The sequence below is a fragment of the Miscanthus floridulus genome, chromosome 7, assembly GCF_019320115.1.
Source record: "Miscanthus floridulus cultivar M001 chromosome 7, ASM1932011v1, whole genome shotgun sequence".
NCBI classification, from domain to species: domain Eukaryota; kingdom Viridiplantae; phylum Streptophyta; class Magnoliopsida; order Poales; family Poaceae; genus Miscanthus; species Miscanthus floridulus.
The window spans coordinates 36,858,999-36,874,065 of NC_089586.1; the positions used below are offsets into that span (position 1 = coordinate 36,858,999).

The 15,067-nt window shown below is 47.3% G+C and overlaps 1 pseudogene; it reads left to right on the forward strand.

Moving 5' to 3' along the window:
- Positions 1-13,390, forward strand: LOC136465359 (eukaryotic initiation factor 4A-2-like; annotated as a pseudogene).
- The last annotated feature ends 1,677 nt before the right edge of the window (positions 13,391-15,067 follow it).

The window sequence follows — 15,067 nt, forward strand, 5'->3', positions numbered from 1 at the left end:
ATGGGAGGACAGCCTGAGGGCATGCATCTGGTTTTGGAAAGGACTGAAGGATGTATTTCATCACAAGCTGTGCAAAGTAGGGGCATCGAAAAGGCCACACCAGAAGAACTATGTGTTACTTTATCTGATAAAAAGGGGTGTTTTGCTTGCAATGAGAGGTCACACAACTTGGATTAGTGCAAGATAAAGTACAAACTTGTTTTTGCAGCACATCAATTTGGTTATGCTACAAAATTTCCATTTACCATTATTCAGCCTTCAGATGAGATTGTTGCAAAGAAGAAATTTTACCATCACTATGTTCTCATAAAATCTAATGTCACTAACTTGGACAAGGTTATATTGAAAGATGAACTCAATATGTTTTGGAAGCTTTCTGGCAATTGGGAGTTCAGGAGAGAATGCAATATGACTTTCATGGCTGCCTTCAGCTCGGAGGATGACTTAATAAGTTGTTTAAAGAACACTAAGATTGAAACATTACTGCATAATAAGGAGGTGCAATTGACTGTAACAAGGTGGAAGGAAAGCGACGATGGAAGTCTTGACTTGGTTGAAGAGTGGCTTTTAGTGTGTGGGATCCCAAGAATATATAGAAACTGGAAGGAGTTATATCAGGTTGCTTCTGCATTTGGAGTGTTGATGGATGTGGATGAGGAAAGTTTGGAAGTTGGAGATAAGGAGCCTATTAGGCTGAAGACATCATTCAGAAGTTTTGATGGTGCTCCCTTCTCTTACTACTTTGCATTTGGATGGTCTTCAAAACTAGTAATGGTCACAGCAGTACAAGACAAAACAGAAGGTATGAAACATAAAAATAAGGAGTTAGACAAGGAGCATAAAAAGGAACTGCATGCAGCAAAAAGTATATTGCTGGAAGAGCCGAAGGGCATTGAAGAGTAAAGATCAAATGGAAAGGCCAAAGAAAACAAAATAAGTGCTCCAGCAGCCACAATAACAAACTCTAAGGTAACAATAACAGAGAGTTCAAAACCCATAGCCCCAAATCCACGAAGCATGATTGGAGAAGAGCACTTCAGAGGTGAATAAGCATGATGGTTTTATTTGTAGGTTTTATTCCTAATAAAAAATATATAAAAAATGTAGGAGAATGTGTTCGGTGTTATGGGACTAGCAATTTGGTCAATTTTTGTTTGGTTTTCTGACATCATTTTTGTTGACACTTTCCTAAAGGTATACAAAAGCTGAAGGGCATTGAAGAGTCAAGATCAAATGGAAAGGCTAAAGAAAACAAAATAAGTGCTCTAGCAGCCACAATAACAAACTCTGAGAAAACAGCAACACAAAGTATAGTGCTGGAAGAGCCGAAGGGCATTGAAGAGTCAAGATAAAATGGAAAGGCTAAAGAAAACAAAATAAGTGCTCCAGCAGCCACAATAACAAACTCTGAGAAAACAGCAACAGAAAGTTCAAAACCTGAAGGGGTGCAATCCATTGGCCCAAGTCCATGAAGCATGATTGGAGAAGAGCACTTTAGAGGTGAAAAAGCACGATGGTTTGATTTTTAGATTTTATTCCTAATATAAAGACCTGTAGGAGAATGTGTTCGGTGTTATAGGACTATTTGGTCATTTTTTTTTGCTTTCTGACATCATTTTGTTGACACTTTCCTGAAGGTATACAAAAGCCTCCTATCAAACATGTATTCAAAAGGAGAGGTAAGAAGCAGCAAGTTACTGAAGCAATAAACAAGAGCCCATCAAATAAAATGGATAAAGAAGTGGCTCCACATAGCAGCAGTAATGCCACAAGGACTGGAGCCTCAACTGGATGTGATATGCTGGCTCAAAAAGATTGTTCAAAAATGGAACCCAATAGGGAACTGATTATGGAAGAAATAACTCCAGTAGGGGAAAGTAAAAAGGCCGAAAAGCATGGAGCATGCAGAGATACTGAGTGCAATAATGTAGCTGCCCCTACAATCAACTCGAAGAAGACACAAATATTAGGAAACACATCAAGAACTCCGAGAGATGAGTTGATCACTAAACATACCAAAGGTGAGTGAGAATCCCTTATCCATCTAATTTTGTAATGAAATGTTCATTACTTTCTTTAAATAATTTATGTGAGTTTAATGTAGAAGGAAAATGCGTCAATGTATTTGGCAATATTGTTACTTGGTCATCTAATTGATCGCAATTGGTTAGGCTAATCAGTCCCTAACCTGACTAGGCACTATAGGCATGTATGGATCCTTGCATTATCGGTAAGCCGCTAATAGTTAGCAGCTACAATTAGCTGGTGAGGATCCTAATAGGCCTGCTAATTAATAGACCTGCCACTTATTAGCCGGTGAACCTAATAAAAGTTAGTTCATTAGTTGATGGAGGGGTGCTAGTAGGTGCTAATAGTTCATATGCACATCCAATCAACTATCCAACTACCTAGCAGGTAGATCCAAACAACCCTTGCTAATAATTAGGTAGCTAATAGTTATTTTAGATTAGGGAATAACAACATTATGGCCTCCCGCATTCACATATGAAAGAGTACAGCCAATTGAAACAATCACACACAAAGAAAGAATGAAAGATACAACTCTAGACAATCACTCAAGCCTCAATTCTAAACCCTAGAAGTTATTAGCAGCTATTAGCTGCTATGTTTTTTTTGGAAGCACTGATTTCCCTGTGATGGATTTTAGATGAGTAACGAGAGGGTTTGATCTCATCCCTTTAGTGCAATGCTTTGATGATGTTTCTTAGGAAATTTGGTAAACAGTCCCATTTGTTACTTTTTTTTGTTATAACATAACTGTTATTAGATATCTTTGTTGATACTTGTTTTTTATCCCATATCTTACATTTGCATCCAAAATAGACACACGGTATGGCGGGATCTACCACTTTATTGTTTGTCTATTTGCTTCAGCTTATTTGTTTACTCATTAGCCATGACATTCATATTCATATTCACATTAGCTGTCATATAAGAAATATATTTAACTTTCCTATATACATGGTGTGATATAGGCTACTTTCAAGTTCCAAGGAAGTTGTTATCTATGAAAGTTTCAGTGAGATGGGTCTTCAGGAGAATCTACTCAAGGGAATATATAAATATGGTAATTATTCCTATACCAGCATTATTTGTGCATTTATTTCTGGGCTGGAAACATTATTTGTGCATTTTTTTAAGGTCTGGGGAAGCCTTCGGTGGTCCATCAAAGAGGAATTGTGCCGTTATGCAAGGGCTTTGGTGTGGTCCATCGGTCTTTGTCTGGAACAACTGAGACAATTTGCACCGGTGTACTGCAGCGACTTGATTATGGATCTGCAGAATGCCAGGCTTTGATCCTTGTACCAACACCCGACTTAGCACAAGAGACTGAAAATTATTAGAGCACTTGGTCAATTCCTTGGTGTTACAGCTCAAACTTGTACAGGAGGAACAAGTGCCCATGCGGAGCAGCAAAACTATGTCAAGGAGAGTTCAGGTTTTAGTTGGCACCCCTGATTGCATTCTTGACGTGCTGCAAAGGCATGCATTGTCTATAGACCACATTAGTGTTAGCCCATAGGATCACCGGCTCAGGTGAGTGAACCACTCACCAGTCTTGCCGAGCACCAACTAATGTTGCCGAGCACCCACTAGCTAAGCCGACCACGAACAAGCGTTGTCCGTCCCCACACATTATAGCTAGAGGTTGAAGAAGAGGGAGAACAGAGCATACACACACAGTACAAGACACCAACGTTGGCCGAAGCCCTGTATGAGAGATGGCAAATCTGAACTCTCTTTACTGAGTTGTCGTGTTAGTCTATTTATACAACTCTATCTATCTAGTCCTAGTACAACGCACATGCTGTAACAGTAACTAGATAACACAGCAGGACTGACTTATGCGTCTGTCCCTACATGTGGCTACAGTGCGGTAGGTGAGCCGTTCGGCGCCAGCCTCTGACAGCGGCTACAGTACCACAGCAGGGGGTCTTTTCGGCGCCGTCTTCCCTTGCTGTGTGTTCACACATGGAAACAGTAGATTATTCTAACAATTCTTCCCCTAATCCTACTGCTATCCCTTGTACCCCCTCCATGCCGATCATCTCCTTCAGCTCCGTGAGTCGAAGACGTCTGAGCGGCTTGGTGAGGACGTCCGCGAGTTGCCGACTAGTTTCGACGAACTCAATGACGATCTGCCCTCCATCGACACAGTCCCTGAGGAAGTGGAATTTCACGTCGATGTGTTTCCTCTGGTCGTGTAGAACCGGATTCTTCGCGAGGGCGATGGCGGGCTGGTTGTCCACCATCAGTGCTGGTGGGTGAGCTTCCACGCCGGTCAGCTCGCCCAACAGTCGGCGTAGCCACACAACTAGGCATGCCGCTGTGGCTGTCGCTACATACTCCGCCTCGCACATAGATAGCGTCGCCACCTTCTGTTTCAGCGATAGCCATGAAATTGGGGCCGATCCAAGGAAGACGAGCACGCCCGAGGTGCTCCGTCGTCCGTCGATGACCCCCGCCATGTCTGCATCGCTGAACACCATGAGCTGCAGCCTACTCCCACCGGTCTTTGGGAAGGTGATCCCATGATCTACCGTCCCCTTGACATAGCGTAGTAGCCGCTTCACCGCAGCCCAGTGATCCTCTCTGGGATCCTCCATGAAGCGACTGACGTAGCCCACGACGAACACAATGTCCGGCCTCGTGTGGACTAGGTAGCGCATATCGCCGACGATGCTCTGGTAGAGTGTTGCATCCACCTTCGCCGCAGTGCTGGCCTTCGTCAGCTTCAGCCGCTCCTCCATTGGAGTTATGCATGGCTTGCACTCAGTCGTGCTGCTCCGCTCCAACAGCTTGGAGGCATACACGCTCTGACCGAGCGTGAGTTCCTCCTTCCCCTGTCTCACCTCGATGCCGAGGTAGTAGGAGAGTGCGCCGAGATCACTCATTCGAAAATGAGCCGCCATATCGTGCTTGAAGCCGTTGATGTCCTCCGTGCGTGCGCCGGTGACGATCAAGTCGTCCACATACACGCCGACGACGAGCTCCTCCTTCCCCCGTCGCCGCGTGTAGCGCGCGTGCTTGGTTGCACACCGTTGAAACCCAAGCTCGCCTAGCATGGCGTCAAGCTTGGCGTTCCATGCTCGTGGGGCCTGCCGCAATCTGTAGAGCACCTTGCGTAGTCGAAGCACCCTGTTCTCCTCTCCCTTGACGGTGAAACCTGGAGGTTGCCTGACGAAGACCGTCTCCACCAGCTCGCCGTTGAGGAAGGCCGATTTAACGTCCAAGTGATGGACGCGCCAGTCCTTTGCTGCTGCCAAGGCTAGCAAACGGATCGACTCCATGCGCGCTACTGGTGCAAAGACCTCCTCGAAGTCGATGCCCTCGCGCTGAACAAAGCCTCGGGCGACGAGGTGCGCCTTTGCTTGACAATGGCGTCGAGCTCGTCCCGCTTGACCTTATACACCCACTTCGAGCTGACCGGACGACATTCTGGAGGTGGATCCACGAGCTGCCATGACTCGTTTTCCTCGATCGACTTCATCTCCTCCAGCATTGCTCATCGTCAGTTTTCGTCCCGCTCGGCCAGCGCGAACATGGGTGGTTCCTCTGCACTGACGAGCAGCAGCTCTGCGTCATTGAGCAGCCGACCAACCAGTCCTGAGGGTCCTGTGCCACCGACGATGTCATCCAGCCTATGGAACCGCACCTCCTCACCTTCGTGGAAGGCATCCATGAACTCTGTGATGTCACTTAGAGGTGAGGCGAACTCGATCGGCATCGATGGAGTTCCCTGTTCCGCCGGAGTGCTCAGCACAGCACCTGGAGTGCTCGGCACCCTGGTTGTAGTGCTCGACACTACTTCTGGACAGTTCGTCACTACTCCTGCAGTGCTCGGCACCACTGTAGGAGTGCTCAGCCTCAGTCTTGGAGAGGTCGGCACCACTGCAAGACCTCTTGGCTCCGCCACGGGAGTGCTCGGCACGTGTCCTGGAGTGGTCGCCACCACTGTAGAACCTCCCGGCGCCACTCCTAGCGTGCTTGACATCCCTCCAGGAGTGCTCGACACTCCTCCCGAAGTGCTCGGCACTCCTCCCAAAGTGCTCGGCACTCCTCCCAAAGTGCTCGGCATCCCTCTTGAAGTGCTCAACACTGCCCTAGGAGTGCTCGGCTCTGCCGCTGGAGTGCTTGGCACCCCTTCTGGGGTGCTCGGCACCCCTTCCCCAGCGTCTCCACCACCGTGGATGACCAAGTGCTCGACGCCGAAGGTGCTGGTGAAGCCGCCAGCTTCCCCCGTGCTCGGACTGCTCCAGTCCTAAGCCGTCTTCTCGTCGAACACGACGTTGCGCGAGACAAGAACCTTGTCTCCGCGTGGGTCGTAGAGCCAGTATGCCTTGGCACCCTCTGCGTAGCCTAGGAACACCATGGGTGTTCTCCTGTCCTCTAGCTTGGTGAGGTTCGGCTTCGTCTTCCTGACGTGGCCGATGCGGCCGAATGTCCGGAGGAAGGACACGATCGGCTTGCACCCATACCAAGCTTCGAACGGCGTCTTGCCCGTCAGGGCCTTGGTCGGAGCGTGGTTGAGGATGAACACCGTCGTGGTCACTGCCTCCCCCCAGAACCTTGCCAGCATGCCTTTAGCCTTCATCATGGATCAGGCCATGCCGACCACCGTCTGGTTCCGCCTCTCCACCACGCCATTCTGTTGTGGCAAGTACGGTGCGGTGTGGTGTCGCACCACACCCTGATCCACGCAGTACGCAGCGAACTCCACCGAAGTGAATTCGCCGCCACGATCAGTCCTCAGCGTGCGGAGCTTCTTGCCGCTCTGGGCCTCCACGCGCGTCTTGAACTTCTTGATCGCCGCCTTCGCTTCGTCCTTGCTCGTTAGGAGTTGTAGCCACATGTAGCGACTGCAATCATCCACGAGCAGGAGGAAGTACCACCGACCATCGTTTGTAGCTAGTGTGATCGGCCCGCAGAGGTCGCCGTGGACGAGCTCGAGAGCGTCCTTCACGCGATACTTGGCCGCCTTTGGGAATGGTAGCCTCCTCTGCTTCCCAGCCAGACAGCTGTCACACAGCTCGCCTCCGTGCTTGATGTGGGGTAGCCCTTGGACCATCTTCTCCAGCCGACCAAGCGCGTCGAAGCTGAGATGTCCGAACCGCACTTGCCACATCCACGGTTCCTCGGTGTGCCTTCCCGCCAGGCACACCGGCTGCTCTACCTTGAGGTCGAGCAGGTACAACTAGTGCAGGCACCTCTTCACCTTGGCAAGAAGTCGCTGCTCCCGGTCTCTGATCCTAAGGACTCCGTCCTTGATCAGTACCTTGCTACCGCGCTCATCTAGCTGACCAATGGTGATGATGCTGGAACACAGTTAGCCCATAGGATCATCGGCTCAGGTGAGTGAACCACTCACCAGTCTTGCCGAGCACCCACTAGTGTTGCTAAGCTCCCACTAGCTAAGCCGACCACGAACAAGCGTTGTCCGTCCCCACACACTATAGCTAGAGGTTGAAGAAGAGGGAGAACAGAGCATACACGCACAATACAAGACCCCAGCGTTGGCCGAAGCCCTGTATGGGAGATGTCAAATATGAACTCTCTTTACTGAGTTGCCGTGGTAGTCTATTTATACAATTCTATCTATCTAGTACTAGTACAACGCACATGCTGTAACAGTAACTAGATAACATAGCAGGACTGACTTCTGTGCCTGTCCCTGCATGTGGCTACAGTGCGGCTGGTGAGCCGTTCGGCGCTTGCCTCTGACAGCGGCTACAGTACCACAACACGGGCATTTTCGGCGCCGCCTTCCCTTGCTGTGTGTTCACACAAGGAAGCAGTAGATTATTCTAACAATTAGAATGCTTTTTTTGGATGAAGCAGATGAACTACTCACAGGAGGTTCCAAGGATCAGGTTAGTTTTATTACCTACCATCTCTATTGTGGTAATCATAATGTATGACTAGTAGTATCATAGAATGCATGAGCCAAATATAAGCTATCTTGCTATGCTCATATGCTACAATCTGATGGCCCTGCCCATACTTGATTAACTTATGACTGGCCATCTTTCTTGCAGATCTATAATATTATCCTGCATCTCCCAAAGAAAATTCAGGTTGGGCTCTTCTCTGCTACCTATTCCAATGAAACTATGCAGACTAGCTACAGATTCATGGATAAGCATGTGGCAGTCATTGTCCCAAGAGATGAAGAACTAAAGAATGTCAAGCAGTACTATCTGACAGTTGAGAATGAAGAACTGAAACTAGGAAAACTGTATGATCTTTGCAATATCACAGGGGTGGAACAACGACTTATCATCTATGTGAACACAAAGGATAAGGCCGTGTCCCTCGCAAAAGATGTTGGCAATCATTACACTGTCTCGGCAAGCCATGATGGCATGGATCAGCGTGCCAGGGCCACAGCCATCCAGAAGTTGAAGTCTGGGTCATCCAGTATTCTCATAACCACTGACCATCGAGGCACCAGTGCAATACCGCAGGTTCCCATTATCATCAACTACGATATTCCAACAGAATCTATGCGATACGTCCGTCGTCTTCAGCAGCAAAACAGACAGTTCAGGCAGCCAGTAAGTGTGGTCATTAATTTGGTAACTCCTGCTGCTCGACGCACCCTCGCTGCCATCACGAGATTTTGCAATAGATCCGTGGGGGAGCTACCCTCCGACCTGAAAATCTGAAATGACCTCTTGGTGGGCTATGGAGTGCAGAAGTAGTACATACAGAACTGGTCCTAAAGGTATCTGCACAAGTTCTTCCTGGCTAGCTGCAAGGAAGCTTTGAAGTTTACCATTAGGTCTCTGTCTGTATGTCACTATTTCTTGTGATGTGGTCACCAGACTAGTGCTATTTGCACGCCTAGGGAAAGTAAGCTAGGCCGCATGTGCGTTTATTTTCTCTTAAGAAACTTTGCGCTTGTTGAAATTTGAAGAACCATGCATGGAAACTTCAATTTCCTATCACTGGATGTAATACTGTTCTTTTTACTGGACTAGTATATTGCCTGTGCTAACGCTACGGTGGTCTCTAGAAAAAATTAATCATAACACTAAGAATCATAGAACGAAAAGATTCAGTATTTGTAATGAAAAAAAAATAGAATCAAAGGAGCACCAATTTGTGAAGTAAACCTGTGGCTCCTGTCGAGCAACCAACCGCGAAGGATTCCAAGTTGCTGGTTCTATTGGCTTTGCTATTGTTGAATTGCTGGGCACCAGAATAAAAAGGTGTCCAACTGTTGCTACTAAGTACTGCAAAGAGAAAAAAATGAAATCAAATCGAGCAAGCTATTACCATTATTCTGAAAATGAAAGGAGAGTTGAGCTGCTGTGGACTGACACACTGAAAAACAAATGAAAGGAGAATTCACATGAAATTGGAATCACTCCATCTATTTCACTATTTGACAAAATCAACAAAAAAAATCCAATTCCGATTGACATGAAATTGGAATCACAACTTCCCTAGATCATGTACAATATATTTGACCAAAAACATCTAAAAATATTGAGCCTTTTAACACCGATTTCAGAAAATATGGTTGACATACCAGGAACACAAAACCAGTGATGCATCACAGGCATTGATCGGAACCAATCAACCAAAGTTATTCCATATTAACAATCTACAAAATTTCAGAGATGAAAACCATAATTTGCTAAAGGAAAATGTATAGCAATTAACTGAAACTTGCATTCTGACATACACACGGAGACCAAAGGACATGCTATTTACCTCATAGGCATTCCCTCAAACACCTCTTGTCAGAGCAATGCAGGTGCGTGCTACAACTAATCAAGAAAAATGGGGATTAATGAACAGAACTGGTTCAGGGTCTGAACACGAAGCCATTACTGAATCAGCGTCAACAGGTACACTGCACGCCTTTAACTAAAACTAATATCAAGAAGATTCAAGACCTGTAGACAAACTTAACTAAAACTAATATCAAGAAGATGCCTAAAAGAATATGGCAAGGAGAAAAAAATATTAACTGCTCTTTGAATTCCTTAAATTGTTTATATTTTGTTTCAAGATCTTTCATCTGGGAACTAACTTCTAAGTATTGCTTTTGAGCTTATTCAATATAAGCTGAAACCAAAAGCTGTTGAATTGTTGCCAGTAGCTGCCAAAAAATACCATGATAAAAATACCAGTGGATGACCATATATATACACATAAAAGCCCGAATAATTTTAGCTACTACCATTCCCCATAACCAATCAACATTACAGGCTTGACATAGTCATAACGCCCGTAAAAAATATCATGACAAAATTTGTGGTTTTAGTTAATTATGGGCTTAATAACTTGCTCTTGTTATTTCAGACATATGAACCTACGAGTACAGACTTGATAACTTGCCAATAGCAGTACAGACTTGCTCTTGTTATTTCAGACATAACGGAAAGACATACAGGAGGTCCTAACCTGATCGTCAATCTGCTGCGTCTCCTCGTCCTCCCTTCCTGATCCCTGCAGCGAGGGAGGCGAGCTGCCGCACTGGAGCAAGACGGGGCGAGATGCAGCAGCCGGACGGCGAGCGCGCGGTGTGAGCTGCTTCTGCTGGACGGCGTTGGCGTGTTGCTCAATTGTCAACGGCCGCGACTGTGAGCGATGGAAGGCCGCTGGCGCTCGGCAAACTGCACGCACCTGCTTGCCAACGCAATCAGCAAGCTGCACGCACCTGCCTGCCAACGCGGCGGCCTGATCTCCACCAGCGCACACGCTCGGCCGCCGCCTGATCTCGACCGGTGCAGACGCTCGGCCGCCACCTGATCTCCACCGGCGCACACGCTCGGCCGCCGCCTGATCTCCAGTTCTCCACCGGCCGCCGACTGATGTTCCTTGAGCGTTCCTTGTGTCCAATGAGCGACGGCGAGCGCGAGCAATATGGCGATCTGGTTGCCGCACTGGCCGCCAGGATGTGCAGCCGCCGTGCCCTTCGCCCAAACCCTAGGCACGGACGCTCCTGCGCGTGGAGGCGCTGCCGCCGTCTCCTGACCCGTCTCGCGTTGAACTTTCGTTTTTTTTCGGAAAAAAGGGAAGGACAAGGTGGATGTGGGAATCGAACCCAGAGCGCGAGCGTAGGGACGAAGTCACACGGATGGTTCGCTGCGTGCGGGAGGATGAGGAGGTTGACACACTTAATCTGGACCGTTGGATGCGGGTGAGTAAGGAGAGAGAAGAAATTAGAAGCAATCTGAACAGTCCGTTTTAAAGATGTTGTTTTTCTGGGTATAATTTTGTGGGTGGATGAATGGGGGCATCTCAGTAGGGGACGTTTTTCGGTGTGGATTTAGCAAAGAAAAAAGTGATGAATTAGTAGGGTAGATAGATAGATAGATATGGTCGTTGTGGCGGTTGAATGTTATATGATAACTTATCTTGTTTTTCTCCTTTTTCTGGTCATTGTAGTAATATATTACGTAGTAATTAATTATTAAGTGATGGTACGGCAAGTTAGAAATAATGCAATGTTCCGCTGATGAGCAAAATTATGTACGCTGTACGGATGATACTAGATGTCCCCAGCTGATCAAATAGAGCGATGTAGAAACCAATCGCTGCACCAAATTGCTGGTAAAATATTATCTACGTACCTGTAGTTTTCTGTGAGCACAATGATTTTACGCTTTGTTTTTCTACTTTGCGATGATATATCTTAAGGCATATTAATGAATCAAATATCAATATATATATACATTTTTTCTGAGAACAGTTAGGTAAATAAAGAATATGTATTAGAGAAATATGTTCCTTGTGCTCCTTTACTCCTTGTCATGCATGTGTGAAGGTGTTATGGTGGGTCAAGTATATCAGTGACGCAAGCGTAGCCATGGCTAAGTCTAAGCGTCTTGCGGGTGGTCACCACGGGTTGACTAGCGACATCCTGCTTCTCAGGAAAGGATCAAGATTAGTTTGTTAGATCTTTTAGACTTTGCGTGAGTTTGTTAGCTGGTTGTTAGTATTTGACTATAAGTATTGAAAACTTGGTTAATAAAAAGGATTAGCTGGAAATTAATTACAACCTCTCCCGCTCCTATGTTACTCACACACGCGCCCTCTGCCACCCTCGCCACCAGGCGATTAAGCTAAGCCCACCCACCTCCGTGCCCTACTTCCTACGCAGCAACTCGAGCTCTTTTTTTTAATAAGGGATTTCATTACTCATTAGACTCAGCCAAATTGCTGGTCACCAAATTCTCGACAAAGCGAGGTACATCCCCCCAAGTGATTTGATCATCACGGGGACATTTACACCCAAATGCCGCTAAAGCATTTGCAACTTTATTACATAATCTAGGACACGCTTGTACTCTAGCCTCTCAAACTCCGACATCAGCAATAGCCGAAGCTCAGTGATAACTCCGCCCAATGCCGAAAGTCTATACTCATCACTCTCTACAGTAGACTTAACTAAAAAAGCATCAGTTTCCAGCACAATTTTACTGATCCCCAACTGTGCAGCAGCTTTGGCTCCGGCCAGACAGCCCAGCAACTCTGCATGAAAAGCGTCAAGTAGGAAATTTGCTTTCCCTGTACCCGCCAATACCATCATGCCTTGATCATCACGGATAATGAATCCCCATCCAACCCATACCAGTGTTAGGATCAAAGGCACCATCCGAGTTGATTTTGAGCTCACCTTGCTGTGGCCTGTTCCAGGTCTGCACCTGTCGAGAATCCGACAATAGACTGGGCTGCCCCCTTGCTTGGAACTTGTCTGCCATAGCAGCAGCTATATACGCTAACTCCAGAGCCGATCTTCTTCTCCCTTCTTCTCTCAGTTTATTGCGCCCATCCCACCAAAGCCAAAGTAGCAGAATAACAGTCAGCTGTGTTTTTGCTTCCAGCTTGAGTATCATCTCCATCATTTCTCTAGCTGAGCCGGCTAATCTACACCGAATAGCCTCCAAGTTCAGTTCCCTCCACACATCTTTCACCTCTTTGCGTCTTAGGAACAAATTACCTCCATCTTCATCTAATCTTTGACATAGGCTGCAACATGTGTCAATTTTCATCCCCCACCTCTTCAGTATGTTCTATACCGCCAAAGTATTGTGACTCAGGCGCCATAACAAATGTTTGATTTTCGGAGGGCAATCCAACTTCCAAAGTTTCTGCCAGAAATCAGTCTTGCTGCGAACACAAGGTTAACAAGTACCCTTGTGTGTTCGTTTTGTGATGAGTGATTGTCAATGTGATCCATGAAGTGGGTTGAGTGGTGACTAACCCTACCATGGCGAAAGCTATGTGTGCGACATGTCTTTTGGCTTGTGTTGTGCAGGTGTGGAGCTCGGATGCGGTGGTCGACGGCGAGGTGAAGGTCAAGGAGGACGTGCTATGCCGACAGACTGGGAGCGGTGAAGGACGGACGTGAGGCTTGGACCGAGGGACCCAGAGGCCGGGTGACTAGCCACGGTGGCTGACACTTGGGACATCGACAAGTGCAAGAAGACATGGAGTGACGGTGTTGACCGGGTCAAGACGGCAGACGCGTGAGTCGAGTGAGGCTCAGGAGGACTTGGCGGGCCGGCCGGTCGAGGACGGCGGTGACATGCGTCGGATGGCGGGGAACACGTATGGAGTACTCTACCCGCGGACGGTTTACGGGTTTGGGCCTCAAAACCTGGGCGGAGGTTCCGAGGAGGGACGGACGGCACGTGGCGGCATCGGGGAGTTCGCGTCGAAGCAAAGCTACCGGTGAGAAGGCGTGGTGGTCGTCGGATCAAGATTACACCGGGTTGGACAACAACGCCCTTGGGCTTAGCGGTTCAACTCATTTGTATCCAGGGGCAAAACTGGGAATGTGTAATAGCCCTGTTAAATAGGATGAGGGAGCCCCCATCTCCCTCACCTCCTCTAGTTTTCATTTTCTCCTTTAGGGTTTCTTCCTCTAGTTTGCTTCCATGTATGAGAGAGGTCCACAACTCAAATTGTGACTTGGTTTTGAAGGAATCGGTGGCCGTAACCACCGTATGCCCTCCGGGATTCATGATTTAGTTGTGTTCTTGATGTGATTTTTGGTGTTCTTCACGAGCTCCTTTTGTCCCCTCTTGTTTCCCCTCTCGATTCTTCGTTTTGGGATTGTTTTGGTTCGTTCTTGTTGCCTTGGATCGATCAATTACATGAGTGGAAGCTTTCCACCGAAGGAAATCCACTAATTCCTCACGAGATCGCAGATCCGGGCAATTTTAGTTCTTGACCTATTTTTTGGGGATTCTTCAATTCCTTCGATTTACGGAGTTAGAGTTTGTCTCAGGCCATGATCCTTTAGAGGTTGCCTTTCTACTCCATTGTGAACCCTTGTGCAAAGTTTCAAGTCATTTGGAGTTGATTTGATCAAGTTATGGCTTGATTTGATTTTCCTGAGAAACTGCTCGCTCATACCGGACGCGTCCGATATGATCTAGGACGTGTCCGATATTTCTAACTTTGGAGTTATGAGCTGAAATTTGGTGGAGACCTTCCCTTGGTGTCTAAGAGCTATGGTTAAAATTTCATGTTTTTGGACACCGTTTGACGGGGTTTTGGATTTTTCTCCCTTGGTCAGCTTGCTGCTGAAAATACCGGACGTGTCCGAAAATACCGGACGTGTCCGACATAATACCGGACGTGTCCGATATTTGCAGGGGCAGTGCTGTTTTCTTTTGGGAGTTTGCTCGTTTGGGCTCCGATCTGTGTTCCATTTGCTTTGTGGTGACCCGCTGTGTTCTGAGGGAGCATCCACCCTTCTCTAGGGTCGTGGTCATCAAGTCTATCGTGTATGCTTTTTGGGGATTGATATTGGGACAGTGGTCGAAGATTTCGAAAGAAATTTGAGGCTCCCATTCACCCCCCTCTGGTCGCCGTTTCCGGTCCTTCAATTGGTATCGGAGCCCATGAAAAGCGTCAAGTAGGAAATTTGCTTTCCCTGTACCCGCCAATACCATCATGCCTTGATCATCACGGATAATGAATCCCCATCCAACCCATACCAGTGTTAGGATCAAAGGCACCATCCGAGTTGATTTTGAGCTCACCTTGCTGTGGCCTGTTCCAGGTCTGCACCTGTCGA